Source organism: Octodon degus, unplaced genomic scaffold (genome assembly GCF_000260255.1).
Source record: "Octodon degus isolate 3935 unplaced genomic scaffold, OctDeg1.0 scaffold00199, whole genome shotgun sequence".
NCBI classification, from domain to species: domain Eukaryota; kingdom Metazoa; phylum Chordata; class Mammalia; order Rodentia; family Octodontidae; genus Octodon; species Octodon degus.
Window position 1 is genome coordinate 1,604,626 of NW_004524775.1, and position 12,938 is coordinate 1,617,563.

A 12,938-nucleotide genomic window follows, 5' to 3' on the forward strand; every position below is an offset into this window, starting at 1 on the left:
AATAATGCCATAAGAACTCTGGGTATCAATTCTCCCTCCTCACAGAATTTATCTTATCTTTTCTGGCTTTCTATTTTATTGTTTTTTCTTTCTTTCTTCCTTTTTTTTTTTTTTTTTTAACTTACCTGACCAGCTCTGAGAAGTTGCTTCTAAGCATGCGACCCCTAGTGGATCCGTTCCAGGAGTTTGCCCTTGTGCTTGTCCAGCACAGCTAATGGTCTGCCTGCCGCGGGGTTAGCAGTCTACCTGCTGGTGAAGAGTTATCTTTAGTCCCCACAACTAGTTAATTTCCCCTAGCTCAGCCGTCGCCGGCGGTTCTAGAGTTTACCGTCACAGCGCGGGGACCGCACGTTCCGCTCCCCGTGCAGCTGGGCCTTGCTGCTTGGTCTCTGTGTACTGTTACAGCCCTGCTGTCACACGTCTCCTCGGTTTGCTGGGGCAGAAGTGCTTCTGTTTAGAGCCGTGTGTCCTGAGGAGCTGCTGCTTGGTTGGAACTATTTATCTTCCAGCTGCTTTTCAGGCTCTAGGCTTCATCACATCAGCCCAGGGACTCAACCAAGCTCTTTCTGGGTGGCTTGCTGAGAGCCTCAGGCGAGAAACCTGCGGTGCTTGGTAAGCTACCTCTGCTTGCTTCCACTGCCCAGGGTTGTGTCCAATCGAGTGTCTTGGAAGCCATCATTTCCTATATCTTGCATTTCTTTATCGCTTCACGTGTGGAAGTCAGTTTGCTTTCTGTAACTCCATCTAGGGTAGGGGCAGAAGTAGGCGTCCTGCTAGTAGAGCTCAACAATGCAGACTTATATTCTGTAGGCTCACTTTTGCAGACCTTAGGTTCCGTATAGACACTTGGCATAGGTAGCAACCATTTAGTTTAGATGTATCTTTTTGGCCATTTTCATTTTCACTGGAACACTATACTAAACGATGTTGTTGCGAAGAGGGATGTACACTTACTAGTTCTGCTTATACTACTTAGAGTCCACCTCTCAGTATTCCCAAAGGAAGTGAGCAGAAGAGAGTAACCTCACAGACCCTTTATGCTGCAGACGACTTGTGTATTACAGTCAAATTGAGTCACTCTTTTTCCTTAGAAGTAATTATTCACTTGAATGCACAGAGTGTAACTTTTTTTAATGCATTTGATTGTTTCTTTTGGAGTTTCATTTGCCTACATCTGTTCCATAACATTTTCTGAAGCACTTTTATGTCTGACACTAAGAGAAACATATCTGTGTAGATACATAGTTGCAGGATTATTTGAGCAAATGCTTCTTGCATTTGTACATCTAGGGCTTTTCTTGGACTCCTGAAGCATTCAGATCTTCTCTGTGATCAGCAGGAAGCTTAGCTGCTCTGCCGCCTGCTCACTGGATGCTGGGAAATTCTAGCGGAGGCCACGGGAGGCAGTGGGGTGCTGAGGAAGAGGCGGCCATCCCCGGTGATGCGGACGGGGCTAGCACCTTCCTGGGCCGTGATGGCGCAGACTGAGCCCGTCTCAGGCTGGACCTGACTTCCTGGGGTTGCCGGTGGGCAGTGTGCCAAGTTCCCTCCGTGGGAAACGGGGGCAGAGCGTGTGCCTGGGCGGGCGGGCGGGCGGGCGAGGGGAGCAGTGCTGCGCAGTCATGGGAGGGGCTGCGCTCCGGGAAGCACCGTGGAGGTACGTGGCTCGGGCCTGAAAGCCGTGGTGGGACTCGGCTCTGTCCTTAACTGTGTTAGGAACGGGTCCTGGCCTTTGCGGAGTGTGATGACAGCGCTGTTGAGGTGCACGCAGGTATGTCGTGAGATTAGTACAGATCCTGGAGGACCTCAAGTCAAGCCTCCTTCCCCTGTTGAAATTAAAGAAAAAACAGAGCGCCATCAGCACCTGCCTGGTGACTCTGGTGGGTGAGCTCTGCTGTCAGCTGCTCGGCGCGGGCACCATCTGGGGGCCAGGGAAGCCCACCTGCGGCGGGTCATGCAGGCGTGGCCCGAGTTCTGTGTCTGACCCCTGGCCCTTCCTCTGTGGGGCTGTCGCCCTGCTCTGCCGCCTGCTCACTGTGCACAGAGTGGTCTGACCTTGCTATGTCCTTCTGCCTTGAGGTTCATACCCAGGAGCCAGCGGGTGGGACTGGAAGCCGGGACAGGTGCTGCCTCCTCTGAGTTGTGGGCGTACACTGTGTGGTCCCAGCCGTGGGAGGCTGCCCAGCGCAGTGATACTCAGTGGAGATCAGGCATTTGACAGTCTCGAACACTGGGACTTCCAACTTCTCTGTTCTGTTTGTTTTTTAAATGAGTTTAGTACAGGGGATACAGGGCCTATAGAGTCTCACTATGTGGGTTGGACTTGTAGTGATTCTCTTGTTTTCAGCATCCCAAGCACTGGGATTACAGGCGCACACCACCATGCCCAGTCTCCATTGCTGTCTCTTTGCACCTCGGGGATAGGGCCAGCAGGGCACGCTGGAGATCGAACCCCAGCCATGGTGCTCTGCTTCAGCAGGTGCTTTAGTCCACTGAGCTATCAGGCCAACCCTTCCAATTTCTCTGTTCTTCAAAGTGGCTAACCTGGACTCGTTTACACAGTATCTGTGAATTTGGGTGAGACTCAATTCTTAAATTTTTTAAAAAATAATTTATTTCTTTATTTCTATATTTGGTTCAGGCTCTTGCCATGACACTCTTAACTTGTAGTGATCCTCCTGTCACAGCCTCCCTAGTGCTGGGATTATAGGCGTGCACCACCACACTCTGGTTTGGTGGCCAGGACGGAGCAGCCAGCGTTCCAGGGCCATCATTGCATATGGTACTGGGGATCGAACCTCAGTCCTTGAGCTTGCCAGGCAAGCACTTAGGCACTGAGCTGTCTCCCTAGCCCTGAGACCCATTTCTTGTTCAGAAGTCATACAGTGTTGCTTCTACTGCAGCCTTTGTTAAACCAAGTCACATGGCTGATGTGGATCAAGTAGACTGCTGTTGGTTGTGTGACTAGTGTGTGTTTACCAACATGGTTTTTCCTAATTTGGATTTGGTCAATGAATGGACCATGTACAGCACCTTTGTGTGCACACAAGAGAGTTGGGGTAAATATACAGTTACTTTCCCTTAGTTCATTGAGAATAAAGATTTGTACTAATATGGTTTAGAGAACATAATAAACATCTGCATCTTGTCTTCTGAATAATGACTGTGCAGGCAATATGCAATGTATTAATTATTGTAACTATCCTACTAACCTGTTTTGAAACTGTCTCAGTGCTATTTTGTCTTTTTTTTTCTCATTAAAATGAATTAAAAAAAGAATGTCACCTTCCCCTAGAAGCTGCCTCCTTCCAGCAGGTTTGGCAGTGCGTGACCATCTCCGGAATCCGGCAGCATTTTCCCTTCTGCTTCAAGAGCTTGAGCATAATACGCAGGAGCAGCGGTAAAGGGGATGACGTTGTTGGACCTTCTAAATCGTAATCAGCTCTTTCTAAACCGGTGTTGTGGGGTTTTATTTTAGAGATACATGTTCAGAAAGAAATATCTTGGAGAAGGATTTTCAGGGAGTTGTGTCCGCTGTTCGTCTTTCCTTTCTAGAAAGTGATGAAAAGTATCGCTCTCCAAACATGGCAAAGCTGCTGCCACACGAGACACTGTGAGTGCCTTGAAATTAGCCTCAGAGAATCCCAGAATAGGAACCACTTACAAGAAATTCAGCTGAAGAATTGTGTTTTAAGTACATTAAAAATAATAGAAAAGTTGCCCCCAGAATCCGAGTTGAAAGCACTTGAGTAAGTTTCAGCCGGTCGGAAGGCACTGTGGCCGCGTCCCTCTGGGCTCGCGTCTGCGTGTGCCCTTGCTGGCTAAATGGGAGTGCTGGGCAACAGTGACAAAGTGTTTTTAAAAAATGAGATTTAATTCAATTAACTGCAAAATATACTCTCTTAAATTATACAATTCTTTAGAGTTTTATTATAATCCAAATTTGGGCAGCCATCACCAATGTCCGACTCTGCAGTGTCTGTGTGACCCTGGAGGGAAGTCCGTCCGCAGTCGCTTTCTCTTGTTCTGCTTCGCTCCGCCTCTGGCTGCCACTGATCAACCCTCTGTCACTATAAATTTGTGTGTGCTTAATCTAAATGGGATATGTCGTTGGTGTGTGGATGTGTGTGTAGCTCCCATAGTGGGTTTTCATAGTGCTATATTCCAAAAACTTGGATTGCACGTGCAGGTAAATCATTATTATTGCCCCAAGAATATACTCATGCCCTTCATTTGAATTCCAAAATCACAATGAACAGTTGCTTTTGTAAAGATGGCATTAGAATTTTGGAGTTCTTGTCATTCAGAGGTTCAATCCAAAGTGAAATCCGGGATACAGTGGCCTGGATTCAGCTGTGCTGGTGTTGGCAGGCCTTGGTGGTCTCTATAAATAAAACAATTCATCTGGTTGTTTAGTTAAATTTTCCTACTGATTGCCTGAATGTTGAGTGGTGGCAGCTTTTATCATTTTTCTTTTTTAATTCTCCTCTCACCATTTCCTGCCAACCATGTGCAGAGGCGCACGAAGGTTTTTCTTACATTGGAAGGAAAGGCAAGACGGTAGTATCAATGCAGGGGATGCACCAGTAGAGCAGCCTCTTGCAGACTCACAGGGGTCACTCCGAGCTGACCCCCGCATCGTTGCTCAGGGCTAGCACTCGTCCGATGACATCATGAGTCACAGTTGGCCTTTTCAGCCCCACCTAGCAAAAGTTGGGTCTGAGGAATGTCTAGGACCAGTTCCTGTTCTCAGTGCAGCTATGGCCCCGTGGCATGTGGAACGTCCTCTAAGAAGAGGTGGGAGTGGAGGAGGGGCGAGGTGAGGCAGCCGGGATGCCCACACAAGACACCTTCACCACAGGCTACTTCTGCACACTGTGGGCATCTCCGCTCTGCTCCAACGCCCACTGGCCAATGTGGGGCTGCTCCAGGTTGGCACAAATTGCCCAGGTCTGCAGAGTCTGACTCTTGCTAGCAGCCCTCATAAGATGGTCCATCAGGGCTGCCGGAGGCAGGGTGGGTTGGCCTTTGAAGTCTTTTCTCTTTTCCTCTCTGGTTTGTGCTCATGTGCCTTTATCGGAATGTACTAGTTCTATGACACTGTTAGTGTTCTATCAAGGAACTGTGAAGACTGAAAGAATGCTAGGGCTCAGTTAGTGTGAACATATGCACACCCTTTTGCCCTCTGCATCTGAGCGTCCAGCATTCCTAGATTCACCAATGATAGATTGACGGTACTTGAAAAGAATTGCTTCTCTGATGAACAAATGCAGACATTTTTCACATCAGTACTTGCTAAACAGTATTTATAGCAAATGTGGACCTAGCCCCTAGACTATCTTATGTAGTATAAGTTATCTAGAGATGATTTAAAGTAGTATATGTGTAAATTATATGGAACTACTATGCTATGAAAGACTTGAAGATATAAAGATACTACTGTTTGTAAGATATCGAGAAACTAGTACTCTTTGCATAAATGGGGCAATACATATTTCCATATATAATCATATAAACACACAAAAACTCTAGCCACATAAACAAAGAACAGGGGAAGATAAAGTACGTATTTGAACTTCCATATGCATTGGTTTGTTTCTGACGTTATTTAGTGAGCCTAGTGCTAAGATCACCATCATGTCATAAATGTAAATACTAGTTAATATTGGCCATACAGATAAGATAGGCATCTTTTAAGACCAGTGTTTCTGTTGGGCTCATAGCTCAGTGTTGCAAGCACCTGCCTTGCAAGTGCAAGGTCCTGAGTTCAAATATGGGTACAAAAAAAGGCCTGTGTTTCAAACATGGTGTCTTAATTACTTTTCTCTCATTGCTGGGACAAAATACCTGACTCCCAGAATCAAGGAAGGAAAGGTTTACTTAGCTCACAGTTTGTGGAGCTTTCAGTCCGTACTCGGCTGGCTCCAAGGCAGAGCGGCACACGTCAGAGAACAGCAGCTCATGGAGGTGGAAAGCCACAAAGAGCAAGAGCACAAAGGGAGGCGCAGCAGCACTAACGCCCACAATCCCAGCACTGGATCATGAATCAATCACGAAACCTAGAGTCCTGTCTCATGACTGCATGAGGCTTTGGGGGACAACTAGACACAAACTGTGATGTATGGTGTCATGTGTTAGAATTGGAGCCAGCTTAGAAAGGGAAGGCAGGGACGATTGGGCATGCGGCACTGGTGGTTACGGGTGCACGCTCATGCAGAATGAAGCGTTTCCCTGGAGGTACACGTCATTCTTAGGGTGAGGGTCCTGCACCTTCCTGCCGACTTCTCAGCATCCTGAATGTCACGTAGGTAAGTTGTAGGAGGCATGCTGAAGTGGCTGCGTTCCTTGTGGACTGATGTGCTGGGTATCTAGCCGACATGGGGTGCACATGTAGGACCAGACCCCTTAGCCCCCGCCCACGTACCTGCCCACAGCTTGTCTTCTCACTGTTGATGCCTTGACATGAAAGACTTCCTGTTACATCCAGACATCACGAATGAGAAGGGTCCCAACTTCACTGTCAGTGTAAGCAGCTGATTACTGCAGACATTTTTAAATTTTGCTTAGTTTCTTTACCCAGAAAAGCTGAGGTAGTTTCATTGTGTCAAAATAATACCTCTAGATATTCTTAAATTTAAGAGAAGATAAAGGGCAGTATCAGTTTAGGTCTTGAAAAGTAACAGACTTAGAGCGAATTCAGGCCAGCATGCATCCTGGCCTTGAGTGATCCCAGGGTGCTTTCTGCCTGCTTTCACCCATTCTGTCTCTGTTTTCCATCTTCGTTTCTCTGTTAACTCAGTTCTGTCTCAGATCTCTTGTCACAGAGATGGGATCCCCTCTGTTTTAAAGAGCTTAGCCTCCATTCTGTTCCCACTCCAGCATTTCAAAACTTTTCCATGACTTAGGGAAGCCCCTTAAACACCGAGATTCTTACTCTGAAGTTCTGCACATAACATTTACTCTTTCTCCAGCACTTTAGCCCTTTAGAAAATGTTTTTTTCTCTGTGCCATTCAGTAGACTGCTCACACTTTCTTCATAACAACACAATTTTCTCTCTGAAAATAGCTTGTCTCCCAAGAACTCCTTCATGGCTCGCTTGCACCTCCTGCCACTCTAATCCCAGCCTTTCTCAAGTCACCCGGCAGTCTCTCCTAATGGTCTTTCAACATCAACCTGTATGGCCCTAATCACTGTCTCTAGGTATTAATGTGTGCTCTTCAAATTTAGCGCTTTGGCCTAGATTATTCTATAATGCATGCTTACTTTACTTTCAAGAATTTGAGGTGGATAACTAGCCTATGAAGTTCTTGAATTCCATATGTACGGGAGGTTGCAGCTGGTCTGGTAATTGACACATCTCCTCCTGACAGTTTTTCATTGTTGCCACAGTCTGGATAAAATCACTTGTGACACTAGACCTTCCTTGTAACATGAAGTCCAAACTTTTTATTCTGCCAATAAACCTCTGTGTGTCACAGTAATAAATTATTTCTTAAGCATATGTTATGGTTCGTAGCCTCAGGTGGTCATGGGGTTGGACTTTTTGGAGGTGGCTGAACTGAGAATTTGTGATTGGCTCCTGATCAAGTGCTGGGATTGGAGGTGTGGGCGCTACCCCCATCCTAGGGCAGGGAGCCTGCATACAGTATAAGGGAGGAAAAGAGGCCTGCTGCACCTTTTTGCTCCTGTTGCTGTTGCTGTCTTTGGCTGCCATGAACTGTTGCCCCTGTGCCAGGCCACCCTGCCTTGGAGCCAGCTGATTATGGACTGAAACCTCTGCAAATTGCGAGCTAAAAAAACCTTTAGATCCTCAATTTTGGGTGTCAGATATTTTGTCCCAGCAGCGAGGGAAATTAACTAGGACTGAATATTTCCTGCTGGCTCTTCCATGCATACTAAGTATCAAATAAAAATCAGAGGAACCACCTCTTGCTCCGTGCTTGAATTCCACAGCTGCTCTTGCTTTCTAACTTACTGGATTGTCTGCTTCTTAACATTTTTATTAATTCTTAGTTCAAAAAGGCATTTCTCTGCAAACTAAACTTTACGACATGTGTAATTTTGGCGCAGGGTATCAGGTGTGCGTTTGTCAAAGTGCACGCAGACCTGCTTGTTTTCTTCCCTGTGACGCACTACGGGTTCTCTGAGGCAGCATACCCAACTTGCCTGTTTTCCCCTAATAAAGTAGCTTGTTGTAGTACATATGTCTATGACAAATTTTTATTAAACTCTTGGAGGTAGTGGCTGATGCCTGCATAGCCCACCTCTTGTCCTCTCCTCCCCTTTCATGTGCTCTGACTTATTACTGATGTGGAGACGTTCCTCGTTTCATTTTCATAGTAGAGATCTGGTACAGATGAGGCCTCTCAGGTTTCATTCTTTCTGAAGATTTTTGTTCCTTCTTGGTTTTCGAAGGACTTTCTTGAGTGTAAAATTGCAGGCTCATAGTTTTTCAACATTTTAAAAACTGCATCATTTTTGGCCTCTGTTTCTTAATGAGTCATCAACTCTGGTTTTGCCCTTTGTCCTTTTTTATGCTCTGTGCTTTTTCAGCCTCCTTTGAAGGTTTTTCCAGTACTCTGATACATGTAGATACGGTTTTATTTGTTGCTATTATTCTTAGAATTTGATGAATTACTTCATCTGCACCTTAATATTTTCATCCATTCTTGACTATAATATCTTTAAATTTTTTATCCTAATATCTTTTTCTGTGAGTCAGATTACACGTTATCTTCATAATTTATAGATATAACTGAATCATATGCCTTTTCAAAACCAGTTACAGACAACTTTCAAATGTATAGTGTAGACTGGCTACAGGAAAGTGGGCTTTTTATACACTCTTCATCTCCTGCCTACACTGCCCTCACTTCTTTTTATGCATGTAGTACCAGGGCCTGCAGGGTCTCCATGCACAGAGCAGACTCGCAGTGACCCTCCTGTTTTCAGCCTCCCAGATGCTGGGATGACTGGTACGCACCCCCCACTCAGTCTTCATTGCCTTCTTCGCATGCTCCGGGGGCGGGGCTGGCCCTGCACTGCCCTCGCTTTCTAAACTCAGCATCTGGTTTTATTCCCTTATACCATCGCTCCCTGAACTCGTTTAGTATTTGTTGCACCTGTTGTGACTTACACTGTACAGAAGTAGCGGGGACATTCCTGATCGTGCTCTGTTTCCCGACTCCTGACCTCTGGGCAGCTGCGTGGTCATTGCTGGATTATGATGAATGAATGAGGGTTAGCAAGAAGGAAGGCAAGTGTGAGATTTACCACTTTTAGAAAAGAGGTACATTAACCAGCTTTCTGTTACTATGACAAATACCTGAGGTAGTCAACTTAGAAAAGTTTTATTTTGGTTCCTCCTTTTAGAGAGTCTAGCTCTGGGTCAGGTGCTCCAGTGGGGGAGTGGTAGTGGAGCAGAACTGCTCACTTCATGGGTGAGCGCAGCAAGAGAGAGAGGAGGAGACCCGGAGCCCACAGTCATGAGGCGAGGACACCCACCGATTCGGCCCCACCCTTGGAGTTTCCAGCCCCCAGCAGTGCCTAGCCGGGGACCCAGACTTTAAACACATGGGCCTTGGGGACACTTAGGATGCCAGCTACAGGATGAGGCTTTTAGAAGGCAAAGATGGCTAAACCCATCAAATAATTTAATAATAATTTTAATAATTTAATACTGGCAAATTATAAAATTAGATTATAATATAAAAAGACTTAAAATATTTCCGTGAAAAATAAAATGTCTTGCACCAGCTAGGTTTAGTCAGTTGTATTAGAATCACAGGGCCTTCCAGCTGTAGGTTTTGTGTGCTTCAGATGCTTGAAAGTGACTGTGGTTGTGTTGCCTCTGGCCGCTGGTTGGCGCATCTCGCTGGGCGTGTGTCCTCGGTGTCTGTCCCACTGTGTGCAGCAAGCTTTTATTTGTAAAGGCTGAATGCTGTTGTGCTGCATGACTGCACCACGTTTGATTTTCCATTCATGTGTTGATGGATGCTGCTTAGCTTGCTGCTTTCTTTGGTGGTTGTGACAGGGAGACGCTACAAAATTCCGTCCAGTCCATTTGGCTGCCTCTGTTCGTTGCTTAGGATGTTGTCGATTCTTTGCTTCTTACGATCCTCTGTTACTTTCCAGATATTCTCGGTGATTTTCATTGGGTTTATAGAAAGCCTAAAACTTTAATCTGAGTTCAGTTGCGTATGAGATCATAATTTGTATAAAAATATTCCCTACATCGTGTTATTGATGATACAGATGGTCTCTTTGTATGTCAACATAACTTAATAATTTTTGAGCTTTTGTATTTTAAATTTTATATTTAATTTAAAGATGATTTGTGTGCCTGTATTTTGGCATTACAGTCTTCAACGTTTATCTCTATACTGATCTTGAAAGAGTTTTACATTGTCCTTTGGCGTCGTGTTGCTGTTCAGCCTCATGTTGCTTCAGTTTGGAGTATCCTGTTCAGCATACTGTGTCATATACGCAGTGGTGAAGCCCACTAGTGTTTGTGTACCTGTGGATCCCTGCTACTTTCTGAAGGATGCGTTTTCCTGGGTGTAGCGTACCTGGTCAGCAGTTTTCCTTTCAGTGAGTTGAATGTGCCGTCCGGCTCTGCTCCAGTCTGCAGAGTTCCTGCTGCGCAGCTTGCCGACGAGCCGGAAGGAGCCCTTGGTGCAGAGCAGATCCTTTTCTCTCTCACCTTTCACGCTTTTCTTTGTGACGTTGTACAGTTCGCTTATGGTATGTCTCTTAAGCTTCTCTAGCGGGACCTTATGTGCAGGTTTTTTTTAACTTCCAGACTGAGCGTGCTCATTTCTGCCCTCACGTAAGTAGGTGAGCTCGTTTTCAGCCAGGAGTGGTTTCTTCACGTAAGCTCTCAGGGCCTTTCTCCTTTTCTTCCTCCTCTGAAGCTCTCATAGTTATGTGCTGTTCTTCTGACAGTGTCCTTTAGGTCCCTTAGACTGTTGTCTCTGGGTTCACTCCATCTTCCTTTAGCTCCTTGTAGTGGTGATTTGAAAGTGCTATCTTTGAATTTGTTGATTCTTTCTAGTACCTAATCTTTATTAATTTTACTGAGAAATAAATAGCAATGAAACAGTTTCAAAACAGGTTAGTAGAACAGTTACAATGATTAATACATTGCATATTGTTGTCTTTGTAGTAGTTATTCATAGTACAAGATGCAGACATGATATCCGGTCCAAACACTATTAGTTCAAAGTTTTCTTCTCATTGAAGTAAGAGAAAGTAGCTGTATATCTATCCTATTTTGTATATAGAGATACAAAATGGTCCTTCATTTATATCCCATTTTTTTGTTTAGTTTAGTCAGAGATGGGTATTCTATTACCATTTAAATATTGTAGGTGTGTGAATTCAGCAAAATAATCCACTATACTCTGGTAGTCCATAATAGTAGAGGGTTATCAAGTCAACAACTTCTGACATTGCCAGTCTTCTGCCTAATTAAATCTACTTCTAGTGAATTTTTCCATTTTGTTACTGTATTCTGTAACTCCAACATTTCTGTTTGCTTTTACTTCTTAGTTTCGCTGTCTTTCCTGATATTGTAACTTTCTTGATTTCATTGACTTGTTTGTGCTTTTCTGAAAAGGAACTGATAATCCTTATGACAGTTACTTTGAGCTTTTGCCTGGTAACTTCCATGCCCCGCTTTCTGTAGACCCAGCGTAGGAGATTTGATGTCTTCATTGGATTAAGCTGTTTTCCATGTTTCTTTGTATGCCTTGTTATCTTTTTGTGGAACTGTGACATTTTTTAAAAATCAGTAACTGAATGTTTGTGGTCTGGTTTTACACGGGACGAACTTGGCCGGGTGCTGAGTGTTGAACCTGTGTGTTATAAACCATAAGCCATGGCCTGCCTGCCTCCCAGGTACCACTGTGAGGTCATTTCCTGAGTGCTTCCAAGGCATCTGCATCCTTCCACCTGAAAGAACATCTCCTGCACGTGTGTGTGTGTGTGTGTGTGTGTGTGTGTGTACTTTCAACTCCTGTCTCTTAAGGCCGGTGTTGTACTTAATGCTTTTTGTACTTTTCACTTTCGGTAGCTAAGGCTTTACGCCTGCAGGTTCTTTTACTTTAATATTAGGATCTCTAGCACCCAGAAGTCCAATACGTGCTGCAGAGCTTCGTGTAAAGGTTCTTGCAAAGCACGTTCTTACTTGGTGGGCTTCGCAAAGCCTCCTGTGTGGCACCGGCACAGGTTTGCAGGGCCTGTTAAATGCATCGAAGCTGAAGGAAGATGCTGGATAAAGAGCTTGAGCTTCACAGAAGCTTAGTTTAATGGAAGAGTGCTGCTTCTGTGAGGCTCAGGTGCGAGGCGCACAGTGCTCGGAACTGTGTCGGGGTCTTTTCCAAACTGCACAGAAGTGCTGACACGGCTTAGCTCTTCTGACACGGGTTGGAGGAGTTGGCGCTGGTCACGATCAGGGTTTTCGTCTTTGGAAGAGTGAGAATCACTGCCTGTTTTAGATGAGTGAGCGCCCAAGCACACAAGAGATGGAAGCTCAAGATGCAACTTGTGGTTCCAGCAGCAGATTGCCATCCGTCTACAAATGACCAGTCACTTTGCGACTCTGACAGTGGCTCCCTTGACACGATTGCAGAGGCGATTCCCTTTCCATAGCGACTGTAGGTGCTGTTTGTATTTCTCCTGGGCAGGAGTGTTCTGAAGTGGCTCTGGCCCGTCTTCTGTCGGTCCTTGAGTGGTGATGAGGGGCACGTCCTCCTCTCAGGGAGCATCACCTTTCAGGCCTGTGGTCTGCTTGGTCACTGGTACTGCTCGTGTCTGCCAAGGAAGGATGAACTGGCTTTCTTAAAAGCTAAGTGTGCCGGTTCAATATATAATGTGGAATGTTGGCTACCGCAGCTTCTGATTACATAAACGCTATGCCCTCAGAGTTGAAATGAGG

At 45.4% G+C, this 12,938-nt stretch overlaps 1 protein-coding gene across 1 annotated transcript in view; it reads left to right on the forward strand.

Moving 5' to 3' along the window:
• Gabrg3 (gamma-aminobutyric acid type A receptor gamma3 subunit) overlaps positions 1–12,938 on the forward strand; it is a 646,975-nt gene that overhangs the window by 66,922 nt on the left and 567,115 nt on the right. The window lies entirely within an intron of this gene.